This window comes from Asparagus officinalis, chromosome 1 (genome assembly GCF_001876935.1).
Source record: "Asparagus officinalis chromosome 1, Aspof.V1, whole genome shotgun sequence".
In the NCBI taxonomy this organism is placed as follows: Eukaryota; Viridiplantae; Streptophyta; class Magnoliopsida; order Asparagales; family Asparagaceae; genus Asparagus; species Asparagus officinalis.
The window spans coordinates 65,751,110-65,763,186 of NC_033794.1; positions in this window are offsets into that span (position 1 = coordinate 65,751,110).

Genomic DNA, 12,077 nt, shown 5'->3' on the forward strand with positions numbered 1-12,077 from the left:
GTGACTGAAAGAATATTGGCGTGGAATCGAGGGGATGTACAAACAAGCTCCACCGTCAAAAGTCAACCAGTGCTCCTCGCCAAGAGTTAGTGCAGCAGGATCCTCGACATGATCCCCGAACAAAAAACTCGGCTTCTGTAAAGCCTGAGTGGAGGTAGAATCGGCGGTGAAAGAGGCATCTGTGATAAGCTGGCGCAAACAATGGCGCCCTCCTTCCCGTATCAAGCGGCAAGAGTCGTCTGAGCGATCTCTATCGAACCGAGGAAGTGGGCTAACAGCCTGCCTAAGGGAAGCTGAAGAGAAGACCTCCCGACTACAACCGGTGTTGGCGTGAGGAGGAAGGCTACCCGCGGGAAATTCCACTATAATAAAACACAAGGGTGGAGTCAGAAAAATTCATAAGAAGAATGATAAGCTCATCCACGGAATAATTGGAGTGACGATTTTGAGCGTCCTACACTGGAAGAACGGTATGCATCATCACGTGAATAACGTGGTAACATACACCGAACTATAAGGTGTAGGACGGCACAAAATCGCCCCGATATACCAGAAGACTTGAATTGGCTAAGCAAGACAAGTCTGAAACCTTAACCCCCGCAAAGGAGGGTGTCGGTTCTTCCTTCATGACCCGCAAAGAGGTCAATCAGGGATGCAAGAAGAAAAATCTGCATAAATTCTCACCCCCGAAGAATGAGGCCGCGGGGGAAGATGTCGCGGGAAAAATCGGCATAAATTCTCACCCCCGAAGAATGAGGCCATGGGGGAAGATGTCGCGGGAACCTCTTCCTCACTATGCTGAGAATGAGAACGACTCCTACGGGGTCGAGATCGACGCGGAGACATTGCCAATCTGCAACGAAAAGCAACAAGTCAGGTACAATCTAAAATATGAATACACGAAATTTAAAAGGGAAATTAAGAACTTTAATTAAAATCCTATACATAAATAGGATTTCATAATTGAAGTCTAGTTAAACCTACAAATTTCGTACATGCGAGACAATGATTGTCACCTTTCGGGGTGAATTTTGGTGGAATACCCAAAATACCCTTCGTGTTCAAGGCCAAAATTCAGGTCGAGGACATGCCCGGGTTGGGTCATGGTCATCATATCTGATCATATAGCACCCCCCGATACCCCACAATTTTAGTTAAATTTTGCAAATAAACCCCTTCACAAACTTCAATTCAACGGCCACGTGCCCTTATCAAACTTTGGTTATTGGGTTGTGGTCTAAACTTTTGGAATTTCAGTCCTAAATTCCAGCCCTTTTGCAAATAAACCCCTCTACACTTTGTGGGTTGCTTTTTGCATAAAAGCCCCTCTACAAAATCTTGGTTTGGTCTCCACATGCCTTTATCAAAATTTTGATCATGAGTTCGCGGTCAAAACTCATTAGATGTCAGCCCTAAATTCGCTCCCCTTTTGCAAATAAGCCCTCTAAAACATTTATGGGCTGTTTTGCAAATTAATCCCTAATAAGCCCTTCAAAAAAATTCGGCCATATTGCAATGTTGCATAAAAAACCCCTCAAAAATTTCGGCCATATGGCAATTTTGCATAAAAGCCCCTCAAAAATTTCGGCCATATTGCAATGTTGCATAAAAACCCCTCAAAAATTTCGGCCATAGTGCAATTTTGCATAAAGGTCCCCCAAAATTCGGCCATATTGCCTCTTTTGCACAAAACCCCCCAAAATATGGTGCATACACAATCCATTGCCTATTACAAGTATAAAGATGTAATCTTTATCAAAAAAATAGAGGATGGTGAAGAGGAGCTTACCCAAATCAAGAGGTGTGAGAACCCTAGTTCCAAGGGCCAAGATCCGAGCTTGAAGGAAGAGTAAGAGACCCTAATTGGAAGAGGTCAATTTCGGCCAATGGGTGTCCACCAAAAATCCGAAATTTCTTATGGGTTGATGGGTGCTCAAAAGAAAATCAATGAAGAAAGCTTGCTTGGAGGGAGAAGAGAGGAAGAAGAAAGAGAATCTCTTTTGAATTTTGAATTAAAAGAGGGGGAAAACAAAAGAAGTAATGAGACCAAAACAAGGGAAAGGGAAACAAACAAAAGGGGGAAAAAGACAAAAAAAAGGGGGGAGAGGGGGGTGTCTCGGCCCCAAAACCGAGACACCCTAGGGTGTCTCGGCTTTGGCCGAGACACCCCAAGGTTGAATTTTGAATTAAAAGAGGGGGAAAACAAAAGAAGTAATGAGACCAAAACAAGGGAAAGGGAAACAAACAAAAGGGGGAAAAAGACAAAAAAAAAAAAAGAGGGGGGTGTCTCGGCCCCAAAACCGAGACACCCTAATCAATATTCGACGATTCAAACCCTAAGGGTCAAACGCCGATCAACGCGTAACCCTAGGTCAACGCCAGTCAATGCGTTGCAACAAAAGTCAACATTCGAGAATGAAAATCCACACCAATCGACATTCGACGATCCAAAACCCTAAGGGTCAATGCCGGTCAACGCGTAACCCTAGGTCAACCCCAGTCAACGCGTTGCAACCGGTCAACGCCGGTCAACGCGTAACCCTAGGTCAACGCCGGTCAACGCGTAACCCTAGGTCAACGCCAGTCAACGCGTTGCGACAAAAGTCAACGTTCGAGGATGAAAATCCACACCAATCAACGTTCGACCGGGAGATAGAATATAAAATTCTTCCTCTCCTCGGACCTTTCCGATGCTCGGAGTGGCGACCCCACTCCCAGTTCATCATTCCGGGTGCTCGGAGTGGAGATCCCATTCCCAGTTCATCCTTCCAGATACTGGGGGTGGAGAATCCCACCTCGAGTTTCTTTTCCAGCTGAAGATAGAATATAAAATTCTTCCTCTTTAGCACCGGGAGATAGAATATAAAATTCTTCCTCTCCTCGGACCTTTCCGATGCTCGGAGTGGCGACCCCACTCCCAGTTCATCATTCCGGGTGCTCGGAGTGGAGATCCCATTCCCAGTTCATCCTTCCAGATACTGGGGGTGGAGAATCCCACCTCGAGTTTCTTTTCCAGCTGAAGATAGAATATAAAATTCTTCCTCTTTAGCACCGGGAGATAGAATATAAAATTCTTCCTCTCCTCGGACCTTTCCGATGCTCGGAGTGGCGACCCCACTCCCAGTTCATCATTCCGGGTGCTCGGAGTGGAGATCCCATTCCCAGTTCATCCTTCCAGATACTGGGGGTGGAGAATCCCACCTCGAGTTTCTTTTCCAGCTGAAGATAGAATATAAAATTCTTCCTCTTTAGCACCGGGAGATAGAATATAAAATTCTTCCTCTCCTCGGACCTTTCCGATGCTCGGAGTGGCGACCCCACTCCCAGTTCATCATTCCGGGTGCTCGGAGTGGAGATCCCATTCCCAGTTCATCCTTCCAGATACTGGGGGTGGAGAATCCCACCTCGAGTTTCTTTTCCAGCTGAAGATAGAATATAAAATTCTTCCTCTTTAGCACCGGGAGATAGAATATAAAATTCTTCCTCTCCTCGGACCTTTCCGATGCTCGGAGTGGCGACCCCACTCCCAGTTCATCATTCCGGGTGCTCGGAGTGGAGATCCCATTCCCAGTTCATCCTTCCAGATACTGGGGGTGGAGAATCCCACCTCGAGTTTCTTTTCCAGCTGAAGATAGAATATAAAATTCTTCCTCTTTAGCACCGGGAGATAGAATATAAAATTCTTCCTCTCCTCGGACCTTTCCGATGCTCGGAGTGGCGACCCCACTCCCAGTTCATCATTCCGGGTGCTCGGAGTGGAGATCCCATTCCCAGTTCATCCTTCCAGATACTGGGGGTGGAGAATCCCACCTCGAGTTTCTTTTCCAGCTGAAGATAGAATATAAAATTCTTCCTCTTTAGCACCGGGAGATAGAATATAAAATTCTTCCTCTCCTCGGACCTTTCCGATGCTCGGAGTGGCGACCCCACTCCCAGTTCATCATTCCGGGTGCTCGGAGTGGAGATCCCATTCCCAGTTCATCCTTCCAGATACTGGGGGTGGAGAATCCCACCTCGAGTTTCTTTTCCAGCTGAAGATAGAATATAAAATTCTTCCTCTTTAGCACCGGGAGATAGAATATAAAATTCTTCCTCTCCTCGGACCTTTCCGATGCTCGGAGTGGCGACCCCACTCCCAGTTCATCATTCCGGGTGCTCGGAGTGGAGATCCCATTCCCAGTTCATCCTTCCAGATACTGGGGGTGGAGAATCCCACCTCGAGTTTCTTTTCCAGCTGAAGATAGAATATAAAATTCTTCCTCTTTAGCACCGGGAGATAGAATATAAAATTCTTCCTCTCCTCGGACCTTTCCGATGCTCGGAGTGGCGACCCCACTCCCAGTTCATCATTCCGGGTGCTCGGAGTGGAGATCCCATTCCCAGTTCATCCTTCCAGATACTGGGGGTGGAGAATCCCACCTCGAGTTTCTTTTCCAGCTGAAGATAGAATATAAAATTCTTCCTCTTTAGCACCGGGAGATAGAATATAAAATTCTTCCTCTCCTCGGACCTTTCCGATGCTCGGAGTGGCGACCCCACTCCCAGTTCATCATTCCGGGTGCTCGGAGTGGAGATCCCATTCCCAGTTCATCCTTCCAGATACTGGGGGTGGAGAATCCCACCTCGAGTTTCTTTTCCAGCTGAAGATAGAATATAAAATTCTTCCTCTTTAGCACCGGGAGATAGAATATAAAATTCTTCCTCTCCTCGGACCTTTCCGATGCTCGGAGTGGCGACCCCACTCCCAGTTCATCATTCCGGGTGCTCGGAGTGGAGATCCCATTCCCAGTTCATCCTTCCAGATACTGGGGGTGGAGAATCCCACCTCGAGTTTCTTTTCCAGCTGAAGATAGAATATAAAATTCTTCCTCTTTAGCACCGGGAGATAGAATATAAAATTCTTCCTCTCCTCGGACCTTTCCGATGCTCGGAGTGGCGACCCCACTCCCAGTTCATCATTCCGGGTGCTCGGAGTGGAGATCCCATTCCCAGTTCATCCTTCCAGATACTGGGGGTGGAGAATCCCACCTCGAGTTTCTTTTCCAGCTGAAGATAGAATATAAAATTCTTCCTCTTTAGCACCGGGAGATAGAATATAAAATTCTTCCTCTCCTCGGACCTTTCCGATGCTCGGAGTGGCGACCCCACTCCCAGTTCATCATTCCGGGTGCTCGGAGTGGAGATCCCATTCCCAGTTCATCCTTCCAGATACTGGGGGTGGAGAATCCCACCTCGAGTTTCTTTTCCAGCTGAAGATAGAATATAAAATTCTTCCTCTTTAGCACCGGGAGATAGAATATAAAATTCTTCCTCTCCTCGGACCTTTCCGATGCTCGGAGTGGCGACCCCACTCCCAGTTCATCATTCCGGGTGCTCGGAGTGGAGATCCCATTCCCAGTTCATCCTTCCAGATACTGGGGGTGGAGAATCCCACCTCGAGTTTCTTTTCCAGCTGAAGATAGAATATAAAATTCTTCCTCTTTAGCACCGGGAGATAGAATATAAAATTCTTCCTCTCCTCGGACCTTTCCGATGCTCGGAGTGGCGACCCCACTCCCAGTTCATCATTCCGGGTGCTCGGAGTGGAGATCCCATTCCCAGTTCATCCTTCCAGATACTGGGGGTGGAGAATCCCACCTCGAGTTTCTTTTCCAGCTGAAGATAGAATATAAAATTCTTCCTCTTTAGCACCGGGAGATAGAATATAAAATTCTTCCTCTCCTCGGACCTTTCCGATGCTCGGAGTGGCGACCCCACTCCCAGTTCATCATTCCGGGTGCTCGGAGTGGAGATCCCATTCCCAGTTCATCCTTCCAGATACTGGGGGTGGAGAATCCCACCTCGAGTTTCTTTTCCAGCTGAAGATAGAATATAAAATTCTTCCTCTTTAGCACCGGGAGATAGAATATAAAATTCTTCCTCTCCTCGGACCTTTCCGATGCTCGGAGTGGCGACCCCACTCCCAGTTCATCATTCCGGGTGCTCGGAGTGGAGATCCCATTCCCAGTTCATCCTTCCAGATACTGGGGGTGGAGAATCCCACCTCGAGTTTCTTTTCCAGCTGAAGATAGAATATAAAATTCTTCCTCTTTAGCACCGGGAGATAGAATATAAAATTCTTCCTCTCCTCGGACCTTTCCGATGCTCGGAGTGGCGACCCCACTCCCAGTTCATCATTCCGGGTGCTCGGAGTGGAGATCCCATTCCCAGTTCATCCTTCCAGATACTGGGGGTGGAGAATCCCACCTCGAGTTTCTTTTCCAGCTGAAGATAGAATATAAAATTCTTCCTCTTTAGCACCGGGAGATAGAATATAAAATTCTTCCTCTCCTCGGACCTTTCCGATGCTCGGAGTGGCGACCCCACTCCCAGTTCATCATTCCGGGTGCTCGGAGTGGAGATCCCATTCCCAGTTCATCCTTCCAGATACTGGGGGTGGAGAATCCCACCTCGAGTTTCTTTTCCAGCTGAAGATAGAATATAAAATTCTTCCTCTTTAGCACCGGGAGATAGAATATAAAATTCTTCCTCTCCTCGGACCTTTCCGATGCTCGGAGTGGCGACCCCACTCCCAGTTCATCATTCCGGGTGCTCGGAGTGGAGATCCCATTCCCAGTTCATCCTTCCAGATACTGGGGGTGGAGAATCCCACCTCGAGTTTCTTTTCCAGCTGAAGATAGAATATAAAATTCTTCCTCTTTAGCACCGGGAGATAGAATATAAAATTCTTCCTCTCCTCGGACCTTTCCGATGCTCGGAGTGGCGACCCCACTCCCAGTTCATCATTCCGGGTGCTCGGAGTGGAGATCCCATTCCCAGTTCATCCTTCCAGATACTGGGGGTGGAGAATCCCACCTCGAGTTTCTTTTCCAGCTGAAGATAGAATATAAAATTCTTCCTCTTTAGCACCGGGAGATAGAATATAAAATTCTTCCTCTCCTCGGACCTTTCCGATGCTCGGAGTGGCGACCCCACTCCCAGTTCATCATTCCGGGTGCTCGGAGTGGAGATCCCATTCCCAGTTCATCCTTCCAGATACTGGGGGTGGAGAATCCCACCTCGAGTTTCTTTTCCAGCTGAAGATAGAATATAAAATTCTTCCTCTTTAGCACCGGGAGATAGAATATAAAATTCTTCCTCTCCTCGGACCTTTCCGATGCTCGGAGTGGCGACCCCACTCCCAGTTCATCATTCCGGGTGCTCGGAGTGGAGATCCCATTCCCAGTTCATCCTTCCAGATACTGGGGGTGGAGAATCCCACCTCGAGTTTCTTTTCCAGCTGAAGATAGAATATAAAATTCTTCCTCTTTAGCACCGGGAGATAGAATATAAAATTCTTCCTCTCCTCGGACCTTTCCGATGCTCGGAGTGGCGACCCCACTCCCAGTTCATCATTCCGGGTGCTCGGAGTGGAGATCCCATTCCCAGTTCATCCTTCCAGATACTGGGGGTGGAGAATCCCACCTCGAGTTTCTTTTCCAGCTGAAGATAGAATATAAAATTCTTCCTCTTTAGCACCGGGAGATAGAATATAAAATTCTTCCTCTCCTCGGACCTTTCCGATGCTCGGAGTGGCGACCCCACTCCCAGTTCATCATTCCGGGTGCTCGGAGTGGAGATCCCATTCCCAGTTCATCCTTCCAGATACTGGGGGTGGAGAATCCCACCTCGAGTTTCTTTTCCAGCTGAAGATAGAATATAAAATTCTTCCTCTTTAGCACCGGGAGATAGAATATAAAATTCTTCCTCTCCTCGGACCTTTCCGATGCTCGGAGTGGCGACCCCACTCCCAGTTCATCATTCCGGGTGCTCGGAGTGGAGATCCCATTCCCAGTTCATCCTTCCAGATACTGGGGGTGGAGAATCCCACCTCGAGTTTCTTTTCCAGCTGAAGATAGAATATAAAATTCTTCCTCTTTAGCACCGGGAGATAGAATATAAAATTCTTCCTCTCCTCGGACCTTTCCGATGCTCGGAGTGGCGACCCCACTCCCAGTTCATCATTCCGGGTGCTCGGAGTGGAGATCCCATTCCCAGTTCATCCTTCCAGATACTGGGGGTGGAGAATCCCACCTCGAGTTTCTTTTCCAGCTGAAGATAGAATATAAAATTCTTCCTCTTTAGCACCGGGAGATAGAATATAAAATTCTTCCTCTCCTCGGACCTTTCCGATGCTCGGAGTGGCGACCCCACTCCCAGTTCATCATTCCGGGTGCTCGGAGTGGAGATCCCATTCCCAGTTCATCCTTCCAGATACTGGGGGTGGAGAATCCCACCTCGAGTTTCTTTTCCAGCTGAAGATAGAATATAAAATTCTTCCTCTTTAGCACCGGGAGATAGAATATAAAATTCTTCCTCTCCTCGGACCTTTCCGATGCTCGGAGTGGCGACCCCACTCCCAGTTCATCATTCCGGGTGCTCGGAGTGGAGATCCCATTCCCAGTTCATCCTTCCAGATACTGGGGGTGGAGAATCCCACCTCGAGTTTCTTTTCCAGCTGAAGATAGAATATAAAATTCTTCCTCTTTAGCACCGGGAGATAGAATATAAAATTCTTCCTCTCCTCGGACCTTTCCGATGCTCGGAGTGGCGACCCCACTCCCAGTTCATCATTCCGGGTGCTCGGAGTGGAGATCCCATTCCCAGTTCATCCTTCCAGATACTGGGGGTGGAGAATCCCACCTCGAGTTTCTTTTCCAGCTGAAGATAGAATATAAAATTCTTCCTCTTTAGCACCGGGAGATAGAATATAAAATTCTTCCTCTCCTCGGACCTTTCCGATGCTCGGAGTGGCGACCCCACTCCCAGTTCATCATTCCGGGTGCTCGGAGTGGAGATCCCATTCCCAGTTCATCCTTCCAGATACTGGGGGTGGAGAATCCCACCTCGAGTTTCTTTTCCAGCTGAAGATAGAATATAAAATTCTTCCTCTTTAGCACCGGGAGATAGAATATAAAATTCTTCCTCTCCTCGGACCTTTCCGATGCTCGGAGTGGCGACCCCACTCCCAGTTCATCATTCCGGGTGCTCGGAGTGGAGATCCCATTCCCAGTTCATCCTTCCAGATACTGGGGGTGGAGAATCCCACCTCGAGTTTCTTTTCCAGCTGAAGATAGAATATAAAATTCTTCCTCTTTAGCACCGGGAGATAGAATATAAAATTCTTCCTCTCCTCGGACCTTTCCGATGCTCGGAGTGGCGACCCCACTCCCAGTTCATCATTCCGGGTGCTCGGAGTGGAGATCCCATTCCCAGTTCATCCTTCCAGATACTGGGGGTGGAGAATCCCACCTCGAGTTTCTTTTCCAGCTGAAGATAGAATATAAAATTCTTCCTCTTTAGCACCGGGAGATAGAATATAAAATTCTTCCTCTCCTCGGACCTTTCCGATGCTCGGAGTGGCGACCCCACTCCCAGTTCATCATTCCGGGTGCTCGGAGTGGAGATCCCATTCCCAGTTCATCCTTCCAGATACTGGGGGTGGAGAATCCCACCTCGAGTTTCTTTTCCAGCTGAAGATAGAATATAAAATTCTTCCTCTTTAGCACCGGGAGATAGAATATAAAATTCTTCCTCTCCTCGGACCTTTCCGATGCTCGGAGTGGCGACCCCACTCCCAGTTCATCATTCCGGGTGCTCGGAGTGGAGATCCCATTCCCAGTTCATCCTTCCAGATACTGGGGGTGGAGAATCCCACCTCGAGTTTCTTTTCCAGCTGAAGATAGAATATAAAATTCTTCCTCTTTAGCACCGGGAGATAGAATATAAAATTCTTCCTCTCCTCGGACCTTTCCGATGCTCGGAGTGGCGACCCCACTCCCAGTTCATCATTCCGGGTGCTCGGAGTGGAGATCCCATTCCCAGTTCATCCTTCCAGATACTGGGGGTGGAGAATCCCACCTCGAGTTTCTTTTCCAGCTGAAGATAGAATATAAAATTCTTCCTCTTTAGCACCGGGAGATAGAATATAAAATTCTTCCTCTCCTCGGACCTTTCCGATGCTCGGAGTGGCGACCCCACTCCCAGTTCATCATTCCGGGTGCTCGGAGTGGAGATCCCATTCCCAGTTCATCCTTCCAGATACTGGGGGTGGAGAATCCCACCTCGAGTTTCTTTTCCAGCTGAAGATAGAATATAAAATTCTTCCTCTTTAGCACCGGGAGATAGAATATAAAATTCTTCCTCTCCTCGGACCTTTCCGATGCTCGGAGTGGCGACCCCACTCCCAGTTCATCATTCCGGGTGCTCGGAGTGGAGATCCCATTCCCAGTTCATCCTTCCAGATACTGGGGGTGGAGAATCCCACCTCGAGTTTCTTTTCCAGCTGAAGATAGAATATAAAATTCTTCCTCTTTAGCACCGGGAGATAGAATATAAAATTCTTCCTCTCCTCGGACCTTTCCGATGCTCGGAGTGGCGACCCCACTCCCAGTTCATCATTCCGGGTGCTCGGAGTGGAGATCCCATTCCCAGTTCATCCTTCCAGATACTGGGGGTGGAGAATCCCACCTCGAGTTTCTTTTCCAGCTGAAGATAGAATATAAAATTCTTCCTCTTTAGCACCGGGAGATAGAATATAAAATTCTTCCTCTCCTCGGACCTTTCCGATGCTCGGAGTGGCGACCCCACTCCCAGTTCATCATTCCGGGTGCTCGGAGTGGAGATCCCATTCCCAGTTCATCCTTCCAGATACTGGGGGTGGAGAATCCCACCTCGAGTTTCTTTTCCAGCTGAAGATAGAATATAAAATTCTTCCTCTTTAGCACCGGGAGATAGAATATAAAATTCTTCCTCTCCTCGGACCTTTCCGATGCTCGGAGTGGCGACCCCACTCCCAGTTCATCATTCCGGGTGCTCGGAGTGGAGATCCCATTCCCAGTTCATCCTTCCAGATACTGGGGGTGGAGAATCCCACCTCGAGTTTCTTTTCCAGCTGAAGATAGAATATAAAATTCTTCCTCTTTAGCACCGGGAGATAGAATATAAAATTCTTCCTCTCCTCGGACCTTTCCGATGCTCGGAGTGGCGACCCCACTCCCAGTTCATCATTCCGGGTGCTCGGAGTGGAGATCCCATTCCCAGTTCATCCTTCCAGATACTGGGGGTGGAGAATCCCACCTCGAGTTTCTTTTCCAGCTGAAGATAGAATATAAAATTCTTCCTCTTTAGCACCGGGAGATAGAATATAAAATTCTTCCTCTCCTCGGACCTTTCCGATGCTCGGAGTGGCGACCCCACTCCCAGTTCATCATTCCGGGTGCTCGGAGTGGAGATCCCATTCCCAGTTCATCCTTCCAGATACTGGGGGTGGAGAATCCCACCTCGAGTTTCTTTTCCAGCTGAAGATAGAATATAAAATTCTTCCTCTTTAGCACCGGGAGATAGAATATAAAATTCTTCCTCTCCTCGGACCTTTCCGATGCTCGGAGTGGCGACCCCACTCCCAGTTCATCATTCCGGGTGCTCGGAGTGGAGATCCCATTCCCAGTTCATCCTTCCAGATACTGGGGGTGGAGAATCCCACCTCGAGTTTCTTTTCCAGCTGAAGATAGAATATAAAATTCTTCCTCTTTAGCACCGGGAGATAGAATATAAAATTCTTCCTCTCCTCGGACCTTTCCGATGCTCGGAGTGGCGACCCCACTCCCAGTTCATCATTCCGGGTGCTCGGAGTGGAGATCCCATTCCCAGTTCATCCTTCCAGATACTGGGGGTGGAGAATCCCACCTCGAGTTTCTTTTCCAGCTGAAGATAGAATATAAAATTCTTCCTCTTTAGCACCGGGAGATAGAATATAAAATTCTTCCTCTCCTCGGACCTTTCCGATGCTCGGAGTGGCGACCCCACTCCCAGTTCATCATTCCGGGTGCTCGGAGTGGAGATCCCATTCCCAGTTCATCCTTCCAGATACTGGGGGTGGAGAATCCCACCTCGAGTTTCTTTTCCAGCTGAAGATAGAATATAAAATTCTTCCTCTTTAGCACCGGGAGATAGAATATAAAATTCTTCCTCTCCTCGGACCTTTCCGATGCTCGGAGTGGCGACCCCACTCCCAGTTCATCATTCCGGGTGCTCGG